The sequence below is a fragment of the Ceratotherium simum genome, chromosome 15 (genome assembly GCF_057802395.1).
Source record: "Ceratotherium simum simum isolate JZ-2026a chromosome 15, ASM5780239v1, whole genome shotgun sequence".
NCBI classification, from domain to species: domain Eukaryota; kingdom Metazoa; phylum Chordata; class Mammalia; order Perissodactyla; family Rhinocerotidae; genus Ceratotherium; species Ceratotherium simum.
In genome coordinates this window covers 6746080-6766428 of record NC_141914.1, presented here as the reverse complement: position 1 = coordinate 6766428, position 20349 = coordinate 6746080, and positions in this window count along the sequence as shown.

The window sequence follows — 20349 nt, the reverse complement described above, 5'->3', positions numbered from 1 at the left end:
ACCCATTTTAATTGTATTGATAAAGAATTTTGAAAAAGGTGTACACTTAGGTAACCACCACAGCCACGATGAAGATATAGAACATTTCCATCATCCCAAACCATTTGCTATCAACCCTTGGTAGTTAGCTCCCTGGCCCCAGGAAAACACTGATCTGCTGTCACTACAAATTAGCTTTGTCTGTGCTAAAATTTAATGTAAATGGAATTATCCAGTATATACTCTTTTGTGTCTGAATTCTTTTACCCAACGTGACTCTTTGAGATTCATTTATGTTGTTGCATGTATCATTAGTTAGTCCTTTTTGTTGCTGAGTACTCTTCAATTGTGTGAATTTACCATGATTCGTTTAGCCATTTACCTGTTGACATTTGAGTGTTTTCGGTTTGCGGCTGTTATGAGTCAAGCTGCCATGATCATTGCTGTGACGATCTTTGAGTGAACATATGTTTCCTTTTTCCTTGGTTAAATACCTAGGACTGGGATTTCTGAGTCATATGTTAAGTGTATGTTTCATTTTACAAGAATCTGACAAAATATTTTCCAAAATAATACATTTTTATACTCTCAAAAGCAATGAATATGACTACCAATTGCTCTGCCTCTTTACCAACTCATGAAAAATCCTTTTATCATTGCAACAAGCATATAGCTATGGTTCATTGTGGTTTTCATTTGCATATCCTGGTAACTAATTATGCTCAGCATCTTTCTATATGCTTATTGGCCATTTGCATGTCTATTTTGTGAAATGCATATTGGAATGTTTTGCCAAATTTTTTGGGTTGTTTATGCATTTATTATCAAGTAGCAAGGGTTTGTTACAGCTGGATATTTAGTCTTGTGTCATATAAATGTATTCAAATATTTTTTTCTGTCTGTGACTTGCATTTACATTTTCTTACAGATATCTTTCAAAAACCCAAAATTTTGTAATTTGATGAAATCCAATTTACCAATTATTTTGTGCATTTATGACTAGTGGTTTTTTTTGTGTCCTGGTAAGAAATATTTGTATACCCCAAGGTCATGAACATTTTCTCCTATTTATTCTTCTAAAAATACTATAGTTTTAACTTTTACATTTACATATATGATCCACTTTGAGTTAATTTTTGGGCATAGTGTAAGGAAAGGTTTGGGGTTCATTTTTTTCCATATGGATATCTAGTTGTTGAAAAGACCATACTTTTCCCTCATTGAATCACCTTGACACTTTGACCTCGTAAGTGAGGGTCTATTTCTGGGCTTTCTATCTTATTCCATGGGTTTATATGTCTATCTTTTTCTGAAATACCACACTGCCTTGATAACTATAGCTTTAGAGTCAATTTTAAAATCAGGTAATATATATCCTCTAACTTTGTTCTCTTTTAAATTTTTTCGGCTATTCCAAGACTTTTTCATTTTCATTTAAATATTAGCATCACTTGTCCATTTCTACCAAAAATATCTGTAGTGATTTTAATGTGGTCTATCATTCCATTATTTAGATCTTCTTTCATTACTCTCAGCAATGTCTTGGAGTGGTTTTCATGGACACGCATATATTTTGTTAAATTTTTTCCTAAATATTTCATATAGTTTGATGCTATTACAAATGTTATTTTTAAAATTTATTTTCCAATTGTTTGTTGCTAATATCTAGAAATATAGTGGAATTTACATGCTAAACTTTCATCCTGAGACCTGGATAAATTCACATATTTGTTCTAGTAGTTGTTCTGTAGGTTCATTAGGATTCTTTTACATACATGATGTCATCTTAAAATAAATACAATTTTACTACTTCCTTTCTAATTTCTTTTCTTTCTTTATTGCAAGAGAGTGGGCATCCTCGTCTTGTCACTGATCTTAGGGGAAGATGTGCAAAGTTTGGCCATTAAATATGTTAGTTATAGTTTTTTCATAGATTATTTTAATCCTTACAAATTAAGGAAGTTTCATTCTACTCCTACTTACTGAGTGTATGATGACTTGGTATTGGATTTTGTCAAAAGTTTTTCTGCACATATTGAAATGATATTTTTTCTCTTTTTTTCTATTAATGTGATGTCTTACATTGATTGGTTTTCAGTGTTAAACTAAACTTGTTTTCTTAAAATAAACCCATGATGTATTGTGCATTAAATTCATTTTTGGATTTCATTTGCTAACATTTTTTCAAGGATTTTTGCATCTATTTGATGAGGAATATTGGTTTCTAACTTTTTGTTTCTTATAATACATTAGTTTTATATTGGCTTAAATTTGTCTCCTTAAGTTACATTTGTTTATAATCATCACTTAATTTAATACTTTATTTATTTTATTGAATCCCAAGAAAAATCTTCAGCTTACACTCAGTTTACTATCAGTTACTCACTTTTTAGCTTAACACTTGTGACTTTATGGAAAAGCTTAATACTCGTGAACATAATAGAAAGCTTCTTTAATTTTCTTACTTGCTCCTTTTCCTCCATTTCCCTTCCAAGGTCATAACAGAATGATGCCAGGAAGATCAACTGCAATGGATCATATTCAATATACATGACCATTTTCCCTTTAATCAGGAAAAAGAACTTTCTCCACTCTATTTATGCTCCTCTTCATTCCTCTCTAAATAGAAGCATACTATTACCATATTATGAAATCTCATTATGATATTTATTAATAATTTATCGCCTGTTTTCAGCAATCTTCTCTATGGAGATCCTTCTCAAAGGGGACTATATCTTTTGCCTGCTTTAAAAAAAATACAGTTCTCTTTTGTTTTTTATAACAGCTGTATTGAGATATAACTCACATACCATACAATTTATCCTTTTAAAGTATATCTTAAAGTGGTTTTTATTATATTTGCAAAGGTGTGCAACCACCGTCACTATCTAATTTTAGAACATTTTTGTCATCCCAAATGAAACTCTACCCATTAGCAACCACTCCCCATTCTTCCCTCCCCCAGCCCCGAGGAACCACTAATCTACTTTCTGTCTCTATAGAATAGCCTATTCTAGACATTTCATACAAATGGAACATGACAATCTGTGGTATTTTATGACTGACATCTTTCACTTAGCACAATGTTTTCAAGTTTCATTCATGTTTTAGCATGTTCCATACTTGATTCATTTTCATCATTGAAAAATAGTCCATTGTATGGATATACCACATTTTATTTATGCATTCATCAGTTGATAGATATTTGGGTTGTTTCCACTTTTTGCTATTATATATGATGTTGCTGTGAACAGACTGTACAAATTCATGTGTGGACATGTGTTTCAATCTATTTGGGGTATATACCTAGGAACGGAATTGCTGGGCAATATGTTAACTCTTTGTTGAACATTTTAAGGAATTGTCAAAGTGTTTTCCAAAATGGCTGCACCATTTGACAATGCCACCACCAGTAAATAGGGGTTCCAATATCTCCACATCCTACACAACATTTCTTGCTGTCTTTTTTATATTAGCCATCCTACTGAATGTGAAGTTCTACACATTGTGGTTTTGATTTGCATTTCCCTAATGACTAATGATATTGAGCATATTTTCATACCATTATTGGCCATTTGTACACCTTTGGAGAAATATCTTTTCAAATTCTTTGGCTATTTTTTAATTTGGTTGTCTTTTATTTTGAGTTCTTTACACATTATGGATACAAGTATCTTATCAGATATATGATTTCCTAATATATTTATCTCAGTCTATGGGCTATCTTTTCATTTTCTTGATGGTGTCCTTTGAAGCACAAAAAAATTTTAATTTTTATGATGTCCAGCTGATATATTTTTTCTTTTGTTGCTTATACTTTTTCATGTCAGATCTAAAAAATCATTGACTAATCCAAGGTCACAAAGATTTACATTTATGTTTTCTTCTAAGAGTTTTATAGTCTTATCTCTTACATTTAGTTCTTGAACTATTTTTAGTTAATTTTTTGTATATGATGTGAGATAGTGGTCCTATTTTTTCCCTTTTTTTTTTTGCACGTGGATGTCCAGTTATCCCAGCCCGTTTGTTGAAAAGACTATTCTTTCTCCATTAAATTATCTCGGTACCCTTGTTGAAAATGCTTATGCCAGTACCGCACTCTCTTGATTATTGTAGCTTTGTAGCCAGTCTTGAAATTGGGAAGTGTGAATCTTCCAACTTTGTTCTTCCTTTTCAAGACTGTTTTGGCTATTCTGGGTCCCTTGAATTTACATATGAATTTTAGGATCAGCTTGTCAATTTCTGCAGAGAAGTCAGCTGGGATCTTGATAGGGGTTGCATTGACTCTGTAGATCAATCTGAGGACTATTGCCATCTTAACGATAGTAAGTCTCTTGATCCATGAACAAGGGATATCTTCCCATTTATTTAGATCTTTAATTTCTTTGAACATTTTATAGTTTTCAGAGTATAAGTTTTGCACTTCTTTTGTTAAATTAATTGTAAGTATTTTATGCTTTTTGATACTATTGTAAATGGATTTGCTTTTTTTTTTTTTTTTTAAGATTTTATGTATTTATTTTCCCCCCAAAGCCCCAGTAGATAGTTGTATGTCATAGCCGCACATCCTTCTAGTTGCTGTATGCGGGACGCGGCCTCAGCATGGCCGGAGAAGCGGTGCGTCGGTGTGCACCCGGGATCCGAACCCGGGCCGCCAGCAGCGGAGCGCCCGCACTTAACCACTGAGCCACGGGGCCGGCCCTGGATTTGCTTTCTTAGTTTCATTTTTGGTTTGTTCACTGCCACTGTATAGAAAGACAATTGATTTTTGTATATTGATCTTGTATTCTTTAACCTTGGTGAACTTGTTTATTAGTTCTAATAGTTTCTTAATGTGTAGCACAGTTTTTAAACAAAGTTTTGCAACAATTTCCTCCTAGCAGGAAGCACTATTAGAAAAATGCATATATAATTTAAGTGGATGGCATCATATATATTTGTTCATTCAGATATTTTCTAGATCTTTATTTATTTTATCCTTAAGATAAATAATATCTCCATGAATTTTAAAAAATAAAAATGAAAAGTCATAATCAAACCAATGCATATAAATGGTTTTGGCATAGCTTTAAAAGCATTGATTTTGATACAAACATCAGCCATCATTGTATGCCTTTAATTAAAAGTGTCTTTCAGAAAAACTCTTTGCTTCAAGTTCCAACACAAAATGAGAAGTCATTTTTTTCTCACTGACATCCATTAGAGAACATTTGGGACATTTGCCAGTGCTTTATAGAAGTCAGCAGGCTGACGTGATATAAAGTAAATTAATCACTTAATATATAAGGAAAATTGAGTGAATTGAGTTTTTATAAATTGGTTTACATTTTAGTGCACTAAAACAACTCCTTATTTAGAAAAATACTAAATCCATGTATAGATGGAAAAAATATTACGAAAATTGATCAATATCCTCCATTTTATCCATGTTACAAATTAAGATTTTCACAAATGGAATTTTACTTAGTGCAAAGTATAACGTTCATTTATATTGTCCACTGACGTTTTGGTCACTAAGAATTCTAGTACTTTATAAGAATTATCTTTTTTTTGAGATTTGTTTGTCCTTTCACATAGACATAGATTTTTTGATCCTTTATATGCATATCTTTTAAATAAAAAATACTTATCGGGGCCGGCCCAGTGGCGCAAGCGGTTAAGTGTGCGTGCTCCGCTGCGGCAGCGCAAGGTTCGCCAGTTCAGATCCCGGGCGCGCACCGAAGCACTGCTTGTCAAGCCATGCTGTGGTGGCGTCCCATATAAAGTGGAGGAAGATGGGCATGGATGTTAGCCCAGGGCCAGTCTTCCTCAGCAAAAAGAGGAGGATTGGCAGATGTTAGCTCAGGGCCAATCTTCCTCACACACATACAAAAAAATACTTATCAAAATGCTCAAAAATAGAACCAATAAATAGATGATATAAGGAGAGAGACCCAATTCTTATATTGAAACTTTTCTAAAAGCAATAGCTAGCTGACCATAGAATGGGCTACCTGGTGAAGCAGTGAGCTCCCTATCACTGAAAATGCCCATATGATGGATCAAAAACAACCAGTCACACCTATTGTCAAGGAGACTTTGGCATTGTACAGAGAATTCGAATATATGACCTCTAAGAAAATGTGTACTGAGACTGAATAAATTTTAGTGCAGGTCAGTTCTCTGTCACCTAAACGATTTTGCCCAATTTTATGTCATCTATAAAGCAAAACTACAAATCTATATACAGCTGCATTCTAATGGGGCTGTTGCTTCCACTTACCGGGTAGAATTGATTTGTGTGTGTGTGTGTGTGATATGTATAATAAGTTATGTGTGTATACATAGACATTTTTTCTCATACTCCTATCCATGGTACAAGATGCATATTACTTCTGAAAGAAAGGCAATACGGTGAGCCAAAGAATTTATTCTAATTTAAAATCATTGTCTTGTTTTCAAAGGAGTAAGAAGAAAAAACTATTTTCTTCATAAAGATAAAAACTTCTGAAAATCGGCTTTAAAAGTAGAAATACTAGTATACCTTCAAGCACTGCATTAAAAAGGATTATAAACAATGAAAGAAATTCACTCACATGAAAACTTCATAGTTCCTGATCTCAAACAACCAAAATAGAAACTAATTTTTTAAAAAAGAGATGCTCACTGTTGAGAAGGCTGGTTTAAGTACCACCGATGTACACAGCACTGAAAGAAATATGAATATAATCTGGCCTTACATCTCCTGAACCTCGCTGATTGCACTATGTGGAAAGATGCATCTGTTCCTCTCTAAGAACAGATAGCAGAGTCTTTAAGAGGATACTCAAGGATCTGCAGGGATTCTGAGGAAGATTGTTAAGCACAGACCTCAACGTATGTGGCTGTTTGCTTGCCGCTGTGTACGCCACACAGGCTGCTAATGTTCACCAATACCATCCCTGAGGCATGGAACTTGAGGCTTCATTTAGTGCTAATAGCAGCAACACTACAAAGCCAGATATTACTAAAGACAAATGGACACTTTGGGCTGAAATATTGAGCTTTTACAAAAGCATTTCTTCCCTAAGCTGAAGTTTGCTTACCTGTTACCTCTAAGAAAAAGAAAGAAAGAAGTCTACTCTCTGTAATATTCTTTAAAATGAAATGAATAAGTGCAATTAAATGAGAAGTTCACAAAGGGTTGCGTGGGAGCCAGAGGTTTATTCAATTTTAAAAATGTATTTTCTCGAGCTGTACTGCCCAACGCAGTAGCCACTAGCCACTTATGGCTATTTAAATGTAAAATAAATTTAATTTAAAATTAAACAGTTCCTCAGTCACACAAGCCGTATTTTAATGCTCCATAGCCACATGTGGCAAATGGTGACCATATTAGCACAAATATAGAACACTTTCATAACAGCACAAATTCTGTTGGGCGGTGCCATTTTAGAGAAAAGCAATCAACGTGTTACCCAGACTTTAGCTATGAAAGCAATACAGGGAGAAAAGTTGAAAATATTATCAAATACATTTTCATAAAGCCCTGCTATTTACGGAGGGGAGAAATATTTGACCTCAACTCTCTAAATTTACTCTTAATATTTATTAGCTTTTCTTGATCCTCCAGAAAATCATGGAACAGATAATAGGAACACAAAATAAAGGGCATTGAAGGGACCAGCCCGGTGGCATAGTGGTTAAGTTTCACACACTCTGCTTTGGTGGCTCATGTTCATAGATTCAGATCCCAGATACGGACCTACGTCAATCATCAGCCAAGCTGTGGCGGTGACCCACATACAAAATAGAGGAAGATTTGCACAGATGTTAGCTCAGGGCCAATCTTCCTCAGAAAATAAAATAAAATAAAACAAAAAATAAAGGGCATTGTACAAATAGCACCAGCAAAGAAGCTCCCACCAAAAGTGAAACGTTCTGAGTAGTTACAAGTTCACAAAGGAGTAAGGCTTAGGAATTAGGGGCTTGTAGAACTCGGGGAGGCTGGAATCTTAGTTTTTTTTTCCTTCGTTATGAAATAATTTGTATGCTCATCTAAACCAAATTGACTCTCTGAATCTTTTGAAGATATATCCTGATTTTTCATATTTCTATAACAGGAAATAATATGAATGTAGTGGTTTATTGAACGAGCTAAACTCAGAAAAATTAGGACACATTTAATTTTTCCAACCACTGACCCCTCGACTTGATCTTTTCCACCCCCAGATGATACCTGTGCTAAAACCAACAGCTTTCCTAGTAACTTTTAGGCAACAGAAAGTCCTGCCTAATATAATGACAACACTTGCAGTCTATCAGCTGATTCAAACTTCTCCCTACCCCAACAAAGGGCCATCACAGGGCCACCACAAGGGCAGAGCGCTTGTTGGGACCTTCATCTGTATTTCCCCACCTTGCTCTTCTGCTTCCTCATCCTGCTTCACTAGACTGAATCTGGCCTCTCTAAAGGTGGAACAGAGAACAAGGGAAACAAGGGTCAGAAAGTTCTTCCTTGACAGAAGCTGGGCGTTGTAGATGTCAAAGGTTGGCTTTCCTTTTCATGGAGTGGTCCGTGGGTTCTTGAGAGATACCTCCACTATCTCTGACCCTCCACTCCTAGCTCTGCCAAACAGACTTCTTCAGCCAGCCACCCTCACTGTTTCCATTGGATAAGGAAATACACTGGGCTAGTGCTAAAAGCAAGGAATTTGGCATCAGACCAAGAAGAGTGAAAATCCCTTCTCTTCTACAACCTACCCACTGAGATTGTGCCATCATTTCACGTGTTTACACTTCAGTCTTATATCTTGTTAAATGGGGATTATTTAGGGGTTGTGGTAAATTATAAGATTATTATAAGTATGATAAAGTGCTATGATGTTTTATGTAAAAAGCCATGGCCATACCCAAGGTCATCTAGGTTTTCTCCTAAGTTATGTTCCAGGAGTTCTATAGTTTTGCGTTTTACATTTAGGTCTGGGATTCATTTTGAGTTAATTTTTGTGAAGGCTGTAAGGTCTATGTCTAGATTCTTTTTTTTTGGTGGGGGAGTGTGGATGTCCAGTTATTCCAGCACCATTTGTTGAAGAGACCATCTTTGCTCCATTGTATTGCATTTGCTCCTTTGTCAAAGACCAGTTGATTATATTTATGTGGGTCTATTTCAGGGTTCTCTATTCTCTCTCGTTGATCTCCTTGTCTCTTCTTTTGCCAATACCACACTGTCTTGATTACTGTAGCTTCACAGTAAGTCTCAATGCCGGATAGTGCCAGTCCTCCAACCCTGCTCTCCTTTGAGACTGTGTGGGCTATTCTGAGTCTTCTACCTCTCCATATAAACTTAAAGAGTCAGTTTGTCAATATCCACAAAAAAAACTTGCTAGGATTGTGGTTGGGATTGCATTCAATCTATAGATCAAGTTGGGAGGAACCTACATCTTGACAATATTGGGTCTACCTATCCACGAACATGGAATATCTCCATTTAGTTCTTTGATATCTTTCATCAGAGTTTTGTAGTTTTCCTTCTATGGCTCTTGTACACATTTTGTTAGATTTATACCAAGTATTTCATTTTTTTAGGTGTAAAGGAATGATCATAGCAGCTTTATTTGTAATAGCCAAAAACTTTAAGGAAACTAAATGGCAAATGGATAAATAAATTTAGTATATCCATACAACGAATTACTGCTCAGCAATATAAAGAAGTGGACTATTGAGACAGGCAAAACCAGGAATAAATCAAAATAATTATGTTGAGTGAAAGAACTCAGATAAAAAAGAGTAAATATTATATGATTCCATTTATACAAAATTCTAGAAAATGCAAACTAAGTAACCTATAATGAGAGAGAACCTATCAGTGGTGCCTCAGGAACAGTGGGGGAGGGAAGTGGGGGGAATTTGAAGGCTTCTTTCTTTTAGATGGTTTCAAGGTAAGCTTTTTTTTCTCCTGAGTAACTCATATTTTGTACATCCAAAATTCATTTGAAATTCTTACTCTACAATTCACTTTGGTTTGTGAAAACCTAACCAAACATTCTCAGTCAAATCAAAGCAAGTATGCAAATAAATACTTTATCTCTGCTCTCATTTTCCAGAATCATAAGTCCAGGAAAGTAACATATCAGAAAATTTTCAGGACAGTTTCTCTGTTAATAAGAGGCAAGATCCTTTATTTTATGATCCCTTTTCACAATCCCTGACATTTGCAGTAATTCTTCTTCCAAAGGATATCCTTCCTGTAATGAATTCAGTGTCATAATGTGTATACACGTATAACACACTTCCATTCTTGATTATTTCCCATAGACAATGTGATTAATGTGCTTCTCAACCATCGATGACCTGCGTGCAAATGCAGAACACTCCCCCTCACACCCCAGACCACAGGTACAAGCTGACTCTTTGTGGTCACATTTTTTGAATTCTTTGCTAGAGATGATCTATCTTGCTCAACATGTACTATTAATTCAGTTACACTGAAATGAGGAGTGCAAGCAATTGAATGGTTTGTAACAGTCCCCATGTATTCTGTTTTATAGAATTAACTCATCTTCACATTTAAAAGCAGAATTTCATTCTTTTTGCCTATTCTAACTAAAGGCATTTAGGAGATGATTATTTCAAAAGTTTTCAACTTCTTTTTAAGATTAACATTTGTTGGGCCTACTGTGAAAGTAGGAAAACTGAAGCATGGAGAAGTGTAATGCCTTGAAGGGCTAAGTCAGTACTAACACTTATACCAAGTGTCACAGAATCCAGCCTACCACTGTGTGTTATTTGACAAGCGAATGTTTTAAAACAACAATTTTAATGCAAATGTCTTTAGGCAAGCATGAACTCTCCAAATTTCCATGTCTCCACCACTTTCTGAAGTTAGCCACATTTTACACATTTCTATTACTTAGCCGGCCCACAAAGACATGTCACTTCTCAACACCTAATTTATAAAGCTTTAGAAGTTTTAGACTGAAAGAATGTTAGAGTTTAGAGGATCTTAGAAACATACTGCCCCACCTTCTCATTTTACTAGTGAGGCACAGATCAACCATTTGCTCAATACCAAACATTACATTAGTAGCAGAATAGCACAAAAATCAGACTTTCTTGCTCCTAATGTTGCTTTTCCATTGCAACATTCTGTCTTTCTAGCTTCTAGCCCTAAGTCTAAAATTTCTCCCCAATATAATGTAAGCTTCGAGAGAGGGGGTCTTTTAGGTCCTGTGAAACCATGTATTCCTGAAGCTAAAACAGTAAGAACTTGATAAAGCAGGCATTAATTTTCGTTAATTGAGTGAGTGATGCTTAGTCAGGATGGTGTGGGAAGTAAGAAGATTAATATTAATTGACTCAGATTACTTGCCAGGTATTTTATTTATGTGATCACATGTAATCCTTCCAAAAACAGTTCAGGAGAGACATTAATGCCCCTTTTTATAGATGAGGAAACTAAAGCTAGTAGGTGACAGTGTACACAGCCTGCCCGATTCCAAAACCTCACACTCTCTTCACTACACTAGTGCACAGCTGCACATGGAGAACTTGGTGGGGCCAATAGTAACATTCTGAGTATTAACATACATAATTTCTAGACAGGCTAAAACATAATAAGAGCACTTAGAATACCGTAAGCATTGCGCCAAGCTTTTAATAATTTAATACTATGTGGTAACTACTATTTTTATCCCCATTTTCCAGGTGAGAAAATAAGGCAGAGAGAAGTTTAAAACTTGTCTCAAGTCACATAACTAGGGAGTGGCAGGATCAAACACAAACCCAAGGAGGGTGGCTCCAGAGTCTGTACTCATCACTACAGTGCTAAACTCCCTCGTAGACTAGGAGGGTGGTTCTCCAAGTGGGGTTCCCTGATGTGCAGCAGCAGCACCTGGGAACTTGCTAGAAATGCACATTCTTGGGCCCCACCCAGACTCACTGACTCAGAATTTGTGGGGGTGACAGTGAGCACACTATATTTAACAGCCTTCCACATGATCCTGATAGATGCTAAAGTTTGAGAACCACTGAACTAAGAAATGATGAAATCATTAAGATGATCTTACACTCATCTTTTCGTATATACACTTCTAGAATTTTTTCCAAGCATATATTTTTTTAAAAACATATCAAACTGTACTGTTGTGTAATTTATTTCTTCTCTAATCAATATGTTGTGAGCATTTTCAAATGTTGATAATTTTTTGAGACTATAACTTTCAATGACAGCTTAATACTCGCTATGGACTGAATGTTTGTATCCCTCCAAAAATTCATATGTTGAAGACTTAATCCCCAATGCAATGGCATTTGAAGGTGAGACCTTTGGGAGGTAATTAGGTAATTAGGTAATTAGGTCATGAGGGTAGAGACCCCATAGGATTAGTGTCCTAATAAAAGGAAGAGAGCAGAGCCCCCTCTCTCTCCTCCAAGTGAGGATAAAACAAGAAGGCAGCAGTCTACACCCCAGGAAGAGCGTCCTCACAAGACATTGAATCTGCCAGCACCTTGATCTTGGACTTCCCAGCCTCCAGGACTGTGATAAATAAACACAGTTGTTTAAACTAGCCAGTCTGTGATATTTTGTTATAGCAGCCCAGGCTGACTAAGACAGGACTCTATTACACGCACAGACCAGAATTTACTAACCAAGTCCCCATTGTGTCAAGAACCAGGAATGGCCTGAGATTTTACCCTACTTGTAAGCTAACAAGTTAGCCTGTTGCTGTTTCATGGATGTGGACAGAAGACACAGGACTCCTGGGTCAGAGAAAAGAGACTTTATCACTCACAGCACAGCAGGCAACAGGAGCATCAGCATATTTGCATTGGTTCCCTTGCCCCCAAGTCCCACACAGGTGTGTCATGGCTCCAGCTGACACCTGCACACACAGAAGGTTGTGTTACAGGAGAGGAACCCAGGGCCAAAGGTCCAGGACTTTCTGCCAAGCAGCAATCATTGTAGCCAGCAGCAGATAAGCCGGCCCCCTCCACTCGAGGAATGTGCTGTCTCATGGGAGTCAGTTACGGTCACCCTGACCTGCTTAGTTGCTTGTGTGATTAGCTACAGAAACTGCTCAAAATCACAAGACATATAAGCCATGCAATCTAGCACAATTTGCAAGAACGTGGAGGGATGGATGCTCAGGGCCCATGGAGAACCGCCTCTCCCACTTAAAATTTGTTATTCTTGGGCACAGCGGTTAAGTGCGCTCTCCGCTTCGGCAGCCTGGGGTTCTGATCCCGGGCATGCACCAACACACCACTTGTCAAGCCATGCTGTGACAGAGTCCCATATAAAGTAGATGTTAGCCCAGGGCCAGTCTTCCTCAGCAAAAAAGAGAAGGATTGGCATCAGATGTTAGCTCAGGGCTGATCTTCCTCACACACACACAAAAAAATTTGTTATTCTTTTAAATAATGCCACAGTAAACCACCTTGTACTTAAAATTCTATACTTCTTGTTATTTACTTAGGATAAATTCCTAGAAATAGAATACAATGGTCAATAGTCTTGTTTGGGTTTTTTTAGGCTTCAATAAATATTTCTCTTCACAAATTGTATGAAAAATCCCATTTCCCACAAATTCTTATATTTTTGTATTCTTTAAATTTGGAAGGTTCCTTAAAAATCACATTATTGATGCTAATTAGCATTTCTTTGGTTATTACTGAAGTGAACTTTCTAATATATGTGTTGGAATTTGCATTTCTTCTTTTATGAATTAACTGTAAAAACATTTGCGTTTTTATTCTCTTGGGATTTTATCTTTTCTTATTGAATTATAAGAGTTATTGATGTATTTTTAATAATCCCCATAGGCTTCTCCCTTATTCAGTGATAACACGATAGATACATACATTACCTATTAATCTGTTGAAAGAATTAATGATTTTCTAATTACTGCCAAATAGACCACGCCACTGTAAAGTATCTTATTAGCATCTCTTTAGGGAATCTACAATTAGAATCACTCACTTTAGAAAGATCACCCTGACGATCAAAGAAAGCATATCTTTCAGTATTTGGGATTGGGAGTTTTTATAAATTCAGCAGGAGTTCAGTAGGAGGACGGAAGGCAAGTTCCAATAAATTTTTGTTCTAAACTTACCTATGTCCTTCTTTGCTAATGATTTAGTGCTGACGGTTCTTGCTTATCTCTAACCAGTAGTCAGTCCTGTTTTAATGTAAGCCTATGGTTTCAAAAAAAGAATTTGCACTGGCTATCAAAACCTTATTTTAGTTCACATGTATCAATTTTTTCTCTATTGTAAAAAATATGAAATTGTTTTCATGACCTTATCTGTTGTTTCTGCTTCTGATTTCCACATCGTGACGTTATCCTGCTAACTACAGTGGAAACATACATAACAGAGCTACACAGAACAGGGAAGTGTTACTAAAGGGAAAGGCTAGATGACTCCTCTCAACTCTGCTCCTCTTTGCAGCTCTACTCTACGATCTTTATTCTTGAACCCATGGACCCCGTTCTACCTCTTCAGCCCTGTTATGACTGAAGACAGCTCCACCCTAGCTCCAGCCACACCCCACCTAAAAATCCAGTCACCACAATACGAATAAGCTGGAAAAGTGCTTTCAGGAAAGAATTTGTGAAGTTCCACTGAATGACATTCTTGTTTTGTCTCCTGCCCATAACGATAACAGGTTTTAAATAATCTTCTCATTCTCCTTCACAATGAACTGTATACCTCCTGAAAACTACAATTTATAAGAGAAATTTTTAAACTTCATGGGTGCAATAATGGAAATATTGATGACCTTTTAGCCCTCATACAAGATCAATGGCCTGTTGAGCACATATTGACCTTGACATTATTTTTGATGATGTTTAGCTCAGATCAATAATCTTGATTGTTAATATCAACTGTAGTCAATATGTGCTTATTTCAGTTAGAATACAAATGAGTAAGCAGCACTTCATGTGAAGATTACCAGTAGCATTTATGTTTTCTCATTATAAGATCTTAAATCTTGGTCCTAAAAATGTCCTAAGTTAAAATTACTAAAGATTTGTAGAATTGAGTCCTTTCTTTCTGTTATATGACAGGTATGGAACACACTGTCTGGGAATGATTATAAAAGTCAAAGAAAGAACAGTATCTCATACTAAATTCTTTACCATGAAATGTAAAATTTATTGGGTGCATTAAAAATCCACAGATTTCACTGAGTCACCCAGGCCGGAGGTTGTCCTCAGTCACCTAGCAAGCAGGAAACAGTCCTCTGGTGTACAGGTGAGCCCAGGCTGGTGGGCAGGCAAGTATGAGAAGGAGTACCAAAGTGCCACCGTGGGCACAGGACTGGACCATGTGGTGTCTGCTCTGGAAAAGCTGTGAGAAGAAACCGTAGAGAATACCCTCCACTGCTGGGGGTTGAGCATGCAGGAGGAGGCAGGGCACCTCCACAGGCTCAACCTTGACCTGTATAGTGTCTTTATCAGGAGGACCATAGGAATGTGGTCACCAAGTCTAGGCTGAGGCAGCAAGATCACTGAGGGCGTGTGCTCTGGGGGCACACATCTGGGGCATAGCCCCCTGCATGCCCCCACACTCGTGTACTGCTGACCTGTCGTACAGCCTTAGCAAGATGAAACAAAACACAACACACCAGACTCAGTAAGAGAAGATCCCTCACTCCAGTAATGTGCCCCCAGCAACACTTTCTCCTACTGACAAAGCTTACCATTATGCTCGTTGTGAAGAGAAGTGAGTAGATAACAGTCCACTATTGCAGAGAAGCTACTGAAGGGTGAATTTAGAGCTGAGGCAATAAATTGATAACTGTGTTGTTGAACATTTTCCCGTGTTGTTCATCAGTATTTATTTTTTGCAAATTGTCTGCTCGTGTCGTTATCATATTTTTCTCCTGAGAGGATTTTATATCATTTGTTTCTCCAAATCCATTACATGTTAAGAATATCAATTTAGTTCATCATATGTATTTTGTTTATAGTTTGGAGGCATAGAGGAGATTTACATTTTTTGTAGAAAAATCTATTAATCTTTTCCTTTTGTCTAAATTTCTTTTGGTTAGATTTCTTTTGTGTATATGCTTAGAGATGGTTTTCCCTACTTAAGATCAGACAAATAATCACCTACATTATCATCTGATCTATTTTCTCTTCTTTTAAAATTTAACCCATGGGGAGTTTTCTTTTATATATGACATAAGGTAGAAATCTAATTTTATTCTTCTCCAAATGTTTTCTAATTATCCCAAAGGCTAAATGAGCTTTTATTTTCCCTGTAGTTTTCATTATCTTATGTCATATTATTAAATATTTATGTTTATAGAAAGGAATAAAATATGATTTCATAGATACCTATGAACCCATCACACATAGGTAACAGATGTTAGCATGTTATCATGTTGTCTTAAAATTTTCAAAGGAAATAAAATGCTATATAGAGAGCTATAACCCCTCTGCCTAGCTTATCTACCCCCTCATTCCCCAGAAGCAGTTAACATCTTAAAGTTGGTGTGTATCTTTAGCCTGCATGTTTTAATATTTTTATTACATATGTTTGTGCACATATTTGTGTGTTTTAAGAAATGTTCATAAATGGTATACTCTATATATCCTTCAGCAACTTTTTTTTACTCATCATTATGTTTTTCAGATGTAACCATGTTCACACACACACAATTTATTCGTTTTAATCCTGTGTACTGTTCTGTTTTATAAATAAATCACAGGCTATTTGTCTAGTCCCTACTACTTAGAGACAGCATGAGCCACAGTGGTTGTAATGATTTTCCCTCTCATCCACAGCACACGAGAGTCACCTTTGCTCCACAACCCCACAGACTGATGGCATCAGAAATTTATTTTTGTAGATCTGTTGTGTGCAGAAAGTTCTCTCTCTCTCTCTTTTTTTTTTTTTTTTGGTGAAGAAGATTGGCCCTGACCTAACATCTGTGCCAATCTTCCTCTATTTTGTACGTGGAATGCCTCCACAGCACGACTTGATGAGCAGTGCATTGGTCTGTACCCTGGATTCAAAACCGCGAACCCCGGGCTGCGGAAGCGGAGCACATGAACTTAACCACTGTACCACTGGGCTGGCCCCAAAAGTTATCTCATCTTTGTTTTAATTTGTCTTTTGCTGAGGACTAGTGAGATGATAGGTATTGGCCATTCAAATGTATTCTTCCGTGAATTGCCTCTTCATTAACTTCGCCCATTTTTCTTAGAGAAACATTCAACCAGGAGGTCAATTGCTTTGGTCTGCAGAGCCCTGGGGTGAAGTAGACTACTTTGCATAGGGAGTCCAGGTTCCTTCCAAGAGGAAATAATGGAAACAGAAGCTCTGCATCACAGCAACCTTGCAATATTGCTACACCTTTGAAAATGATTACTATATTACTAATCATAGTAGTTGTCGTCATAATGATAGCAGGAGCATATATTTTCTACAAGTTCTTGTAGGCGCCAGGTACTCTGCTTGTTATGTGTTGTCTCATTTCATTTTCACAACTCTATGAGATAAATTCTATTATTATCTTTATTTTATACATGAGGAACCTGAAGCTCAGAAAGTTAGAGAACTCAGTTTAAGTCACCCAGCTGAAAAGAAGGCAAAATTCAAATCCAGTTCACATGCCTCCAGAACTCAGAACCTTAACCAGGCACTCTCTCCATACACTGAACCCAAAGACACAGGGAAGCCAATGTAGGGACTTACCCTAGAAAGGAATCATCACCAAGAGATGAACATCTATGGAACTGGATAGGACCAACCTCCAACAGTGACACTATATGGCAATGAGAAGCCATAAGTAGATGACCAACGTAAACTTGCAATTATCTTGGAAATATGATTTTCAGCCTTTGGTCTGAGAAAGCCACCTGAACAACATGGGATAGAAGGGAAGGAGAAGCCCTCAAATGGGAGATCCTGGACTTCACGCTACTAAGGACACATTGTAGCTTGAATGCCTAATTGGTAAAACAAAAACGATGTGATATATTGCTACTCCTAGTTGATGAAGTGAGTCATTCTGTATATTTAAACCTGATCTATAATGCATATTCATATACATTAGTGGAATGTATATTCTTATACATTAGTGGATTGTGGATTTATAACTGTTTCTTAGAGGAGGGTGGAGATGTCTGGAACACGAACATAGCCTTTGAGTTGATGGAACAAATGGTTACTATGCACTGCCATAAAACAACACAGGAAGCATTGTCAACTAGAAAGGATACATCTTAGGGCAGGGCCATTGCCATGTCTTATTTTCTCACTTTAGTATGTCACTGTGAATCAGAGCCTAGTCAGTGACTTATAACCTAGTGTAACCTTTATAATCTTTAGTTTTTTCTATTCATAATTTATCTAGTGCTGATTTAAAAAATTTTAAAGCACCTTACTGTTCTTTTTTGCCTGAAAAAGACACCAGTTTGGAATGAGCTTTACAATTTTATTCATGAGATCTATCTATCCTTATATCAATAGTAACTGCTCAATTATAATTAATCATTTTAGAGAACATTTTATTACTTCTTATAAATCAGCTGCTGCTCCTAATTTTACAAAATGCATTTCAATGAATTCTCATCTATACTATTGTCATATTTCCACTTTTTTTAATTTCCTTCTTAAATCCTTAGGGTTGAAGAGAATCTTAGAGATCCTCCAGCCCAATTTTAATGATAAGAAAATTGTCACACAGAAAAGTTATGGAATCTGTTCGGGGTTTTATCTTTTATTAGTGGCAGACCTAGGGCAAAAAGCCAACTTCCAGACCATTCCATCAAGTGCTCTTTCCCCTACTTGTAAAGCTTCTTCCCAAATTCCTACCTAGAATAAGAAAAAGCACATCCCACTCACAATTGTGCATTCATCATTTTATTTTTAAATAATTAAGGATAGGCGATCTATATGTATAATATCTAAGGCAAATATAGATATACAGATAGAGATACATAGATATAGATACAGATACAGAGACAGAAATATGGATATAGATACAGATAGAGATAAAGGTATATTTGCCTTAGATATTTTTTTTTATTATTGATGTTTTAATGGTTTTTAACATTGTGAAATTTTGGGTTGTGCATTTTTGTTTGTCCATCACCATATATATGACTCCTTTCACCCCTTGTGCCCACCCACTGCCCCTGGTAACCACAGTACTGTTTTCTCTGTCCATGTGTTGGTTTATATTCCACATATGAGTGAGATCATACAGTGTTTGTCTTTCTCTTTCTGGCTTATTTCACTTAACATAATACACTCCAGGCCTGTCCATGTTGTTGCAAATGGGATGATTTTGTCTTTTTTTATGGCTGAGTAGTATTCCATTGTATATATATACCACATTTTCTTAATCCAATCGTCAGTCGAGGGACACTTAGGTTGCTTCCACTTCTTGGCTATGGTGAATAATGCTGCAATGAACATAGGGGTGCATAAGCCTCTTTGGATTGTTGATTTCAGATGCGTTGGATAGATTCCCAGTAGTGGGATGGCTGGGTCATAGGGCATCTCTATTTTTAATTCTGTGAGAAATCTCCATACCGTTTTCCATAGAGGCTGCACCAGTTTGCATTCCCACCAGCTGTGTATGAGGGTTCCTGTTTCTCCACATCCTCTCCAACACTTGTTTTTTGTCTTGGTGATTATAGCCATTCTAACGGGCGTGAGGTGGTATCTTAGTGTTGTTTTGATTTGCATTTCCCTGATGATTAGTGATGTTGAACATCTTTTCATGTGCCTGTTAGCCATCTGTATATCTTCTTTGGAGAAGTGTCTGTTCATTTCCTCTGCCCATTTTTTGATCGGGTTGTTTGTTTTTTTGTTGTTCAGTGTGTGAGTTCTTTATATATTATGGAGATCAACCCCTTGTCAGATGTATGTTTTGCAAATATTCTCTCCCAGCTGGTTGGTTGTCTGTTCATCTTGATTCTGGTTTCATTTGTCTTATAGAAGCTCTTTAATCTGATAAAGTCCCACTTGTTTATTTTTTCTTTAGTTTCCCTCGTCTGGGTAGGCATGTCATCTGAAAAGATTCCTTTATGAGCAATGTCAAATAGTGTGTTGCCTATATTTTCTTCTATGAGTTTTATAGTTTCAGGTCTCACCTTCAGGTTTTAGATCCATTTTGAGTTAATTTTTGTGAATGGCGATAGCAGATGGTCCACTTTCATTCTTTTGCATGTGGCTGTCCAGTTTTCCCAACACCATTTATTGAAGAGACTTTCCTTTCTCCATTGTATGTTCTTAGCACCTTTGTCGAAAATTAGCTGTCCGTATATGTGTGGTTTTATTTCTGGGCTTTCAATTCTGTTCCATTGATCTGTGTGTCTGTTTTTGTACCAGTACCATGCTGTTTTGATTACTATTGCTTTGTAGTATGTTTTGAAGTCAGGGATTGTG